General features: G+C 40.5%; 1 pseudogene; it reads left to right on the forward strand.

Moving 5' to 3' along the window:
- The first annotated feature begins 493 nt into the window (after window positions 1-493).
- On the forward strand, window positions 494-2,929 carry LOC115527662 (annotated as a pseudogene).
- The last annotated feature ends 1,337 nt before the right edge of the window (window positions 2,930-4,266 follow it).

A 4,266-nucleotide genomic window follows, 5' to 3' on the forward strand; every position in this document is an offset into this window, starting at 1 on the left:
TAAGCGTCAGACATTTTGTTTTGGCTCAGGTCATGATTTCACGGTTGGTGCGATCGAGCCTTGCACTGGGCTCTGCTCTGACAGCCTGGAGCCTGCTTGGGATTCTCTCTCTCTCCCTCTCTCTCTGCCCCTCCCCTGCTTGGGATTCTCTCTCTCTCCCTCTTAAAATAAAATTTTAAAAAACATTTAAAAATAAATAATATAAGTTATATAGATAGCCTGATTGTATATCTATCTATATCTATCTATATCTATATCTATATCTATATCTATATAGATATATAAGTATATATGTATATATCCTGATTATATATCAGTAATGAGTATTACTATGTTCCCTAAATTTTGTTAAGAAACCTTGATCAACACGGTTTTTGAGTGAGCTGGGGTGGATGTTTTGAGGGCAGCTGGTGCAGCCTGCCCATCCCACCCCATTTCCCGTGGAAGCCTGAGCCCACCATGCCATACAGCTTTCTCCCTTTGTCTCATAACCATGTCCACCAGTGAGAATGCTAATTCACTAGCCGCCAGCCTTAACAGATTCAAGAACAAGGGGAAAGACAGTCCAGATATGAGGCAGTGTGGAGGAAAAGTTAACGTGGGGCTGAGGCGAGGCAAGAAGGATGACGAGATACTGTAAAGGAGAGATGTAAGCTCGTTTCCTGATGATGTTACTTCACTGCAGGAAAACCACAACAACCAGGGCACTGTAAATTGGTCTGTTGATGACACTGATGACATTGTCAAAAGCATAAATAGCAACCATTTGGAAATCTAGTCCTAGGCTACTCAAGCTGGAACCTGCTTTCTAGGGAAAAATAGCCCCCACAGACAACATAATCTGAGCTGGTTTGATTCCAAAATTTGTGTCTTTTTTGCCCAGAATTGACTGTAGGCCCATTCAGTTTGAATCTGCCTGGGCCCTCACTAACATTGCTTCCAGGACATCAGAAAAGACTAAGGCTGTGGTAGATGGAGGTGCTATCCCATCATTCATTTCTCTGTGGGCAACTCCTCATGCCCACATCAATGAACAAGCTGTTTGGGCTCCAGGAAACCTCACAGGTGATGGTTCTGTTTTCTAAGACTTGGTGACCAAGGATGGCTGTTGGCTTTCCCTGCAGCTCCTAATATGTTATCTTCAGCATGTGGTTACTTACTTAGCTCTTTGGACACTTCCAAACATTTGTCACAACAAAAATCCTGCACCCCTGTTAGATGGTATTGAGCAGATTCTCCCTATCTTAGTTTGTCTTCTGCGACATGATGACCCAGAAGTAGTTATTAGCAGATAACCTGCTGGGCCATTTCCTACCTTACTGGTGATCCAAATGAATGGATTGAAATGGTTGTACAAACAGGAGTTGTGCCACAACTGTGAAGTTTCTAGGAGCTACTGCATTGCCCACTGTGACTCCTGCACTAAGAACCACAGGAAATATCGTCACAGGGACACATGAACAGACTCAGGATGTAATAGATGCAGGAGCACTTGTTGTCTTTCCAAGTTTATTAATGAGTCCCAAAACTAATATTCAGAAGGAAGTTATGTGGACAATATCAAACATCACAGGTGGTTGCCAGGACCAGATAGAGCAGGTTGTGAATCATGGATTAGCTCCATTCTTCATTGGTGTTCTCTCTAAGGCAGATTTTAAGACACAAAAGGAACTGTATGGGCTTTGACTAAGTATACAAGTGGCAGAAGCATTGAACAGATTGTAAACCTCATTCATGGTGACATAACATAACCATTGATGAACCTTTTAACTGTAACAAATACCAAAAGTATTCTGTTTTTCTGGATGCAATTTCAAACATACTTCAGTGCCACAGACTCTGGGTCTAAAGTTCTCTCTTGTCTAGCAAAAGAGCAGGATGCAGGATCGAAAGCAAAAGATGACTAATGTCCAGGAAAAGACAAGAGCCCCAAATAAGTGTCCTTACCCCATTTTTATCAGGATCAGAAGGCTTATAAACATGGCGATGGATATGCACAAAGGGACAATGAGTCTGTGAACATTAACTTGTGAATGTGAGGGAAAGGGGGTCTTGAGGATATTTGTGGTAGAGGTTTGGGTCAATATAACACAAAATCCGGGCATCGGACAGTTGGGAGGAAGGTTGTTTACAATGGACATGAGGCCGCACCTCTGTTTATCTTAGCCTAAGGGATGAGACAGGTAGGGGGAATAACCTCAGGGTTAATAAGGCACCTTTTCTTTTGTTAACCATCTCTTCCCTGGGCTGCTTTCCCTGCAGCACAGTGGTCCATAGTCCAATTCACCAGTTTACCTAATCTGGCCCTATTCTCCTGTGAAAGCAGGTTTCGGCTATAGTACTAAATTGGGGGTGCTTCCACCTTGAATATCTAATCTTGTTTATTTCATATACCTATGTATTGGTCACCTTTCCACCTGTTCCTATTTTAGGACTTTGCTTCTCCCTCTCTATTCTGGGGGCTCTGCATCTCCTCTCTATGTTGGGGTGCCTTTGCACCTCCCTAGTCCTGGCACCTTTGCGCTTCCTTATTCTCAGGGTGCCTTTGCACCCTCCTATTCTTGGGGTGACGATCTGGTTTACCCAAACTCGGGTGTGACCATTTTATGACTTTGTATTTCTTTATGCCTTGCTAACCCATTGGTGTAAGCCTGGGGGATTCCTAAGCTTATCCCCCACACTTCAGGTTTCTGGGAAACTAGGTGAAACTGAGAAACTTAGTATAATGATTGAAAAATGTGGAGGTTTGGACAAAAGTGAAGCTGTACAAAATCATGAAAATGAATCTGTGTACCAAGTTTCATGAAACTTGATTGACAAATAGTTCTCTGTAGAGGAAGAGGAAAGTCAGAATGTTGTGCCAGACACTACTTCTGAAGGCTATATGTTCCAAGTTCAAGATGGCACTCCTGGGACCTGCAACTTTTAGATTGTACTACTGAGGCATAGAATTGTTTGTTGTGTACTATGGTATGTTTGTCTTACTGTTTCTCTACTAAGAACTCTTTTTAAATACGTTTTGTTATTGCAGCACTTTCTACAAAGAAACTATACTGGAACAGTTCCAAACTGTACATACTGTATGAAGCTTCTCTTCTCAATAGGTATCTTATTTCTATACGGAATCTCATATCTTGCAGTGTCCTGTAAATAGAGATTTAATTCCATCCTTTTCTTTACCAAATGAATGAGAAGGAGAAAGAGGAGGAGAAGGATGGGGGGAGGGGAGGAAGAAGAAGAAAAAGGAGAGGAGGAAGAGGAGGAGAAGGAGAGGAAGAGAAAGAGGAAGGAGGAGGAGGAGAAGGAGAGGAAGAGGAAGGAGGAGAAGCAGAGAGAAGAAGAAGAAGAAGAAGAAGAAGAAGAAGAAGAAAAGAAAGGAAGGAAGCAGAAGGAAGTCTCCGTTCTTCTTCTTCCCCCTCCTCCTTCCTTTCCTCTTCTCTTTCCCTTCTTTCTCTCTTTTTTCTTCCTTTTCTTCCTCTTTCCTTCTTCTTTTTTTCTTTTTCCCTAGAAGAGAAATCTTGACCAAGATCACAAGACTAATAAATAATGATTCCGAAACTGAAACCTTCAGTACTCTTGATTTCTAGCACTCTGTGCCCTTGCATAGTTTCTATTTCATAATTTATATTCAGAAATGTTTATAATTTTAGTCACTGATTCTAGAAGGAGTAGTCTTGAAGAAGTTACTTTATGACTGTGAAAGATGTTTTTCTTTCCAACTAAAACTAAACAACAAGAACTGAGTGTCAGCAATCTTGTTTTAATATTCATAATTGATCAGACACAATGGCTTGCGATCCGAAATTAAACTTCTTTTGTGGTTGTTATTGCTATTGCTTTTGTTTATTGTTGTGAAAAGAAATTTTTCCTTCCAGAAGTTACACAGCTATTCGTCTGTATGCTTTTTAAATTAAAATATAAACAGCCAAATTAATAACACGTATCAACGTAATCAAATGAATATAACTGTTGCTGATTTGGAAATGGTTTCTGGTTTTTCTTTAGTTTTAGTTGTTTAATCCCATGTGATGGGGCTTGCTTTTCCACATCTCTTGAAAGTGGTCTCCATAATTGTTTCATTAAAAAAAAAAGTCTCTCAAGTAGTGGATTATATGTTAATCTTCAAGCACACAACTGTTAGCATATTGTCACCATAGAGTGCTATTATCTTTGCAAAATATCTTATAATTTTGTTTATGCCTAGAAAGCAGAAAAGCAATCCGAATTCCTTCAATTTACTTCCTGCCTTAATCTGGAGGCAAAGTT

This window comes from Lynx canadensis, chromosome D2, assembly GCF_007474595.2.
Source record: "Lynx canadensis isolate LIC74 chromosome D2, mLynCan4.pri.v2, whole genome shotgun sequence".
In the NCBI taxonomy this organism is placed as follows: Eukaryota; Metazoa; Chordata; class Mammalia; order Carnivora; family Felidae; genus Lynx; species Lynx canadensis.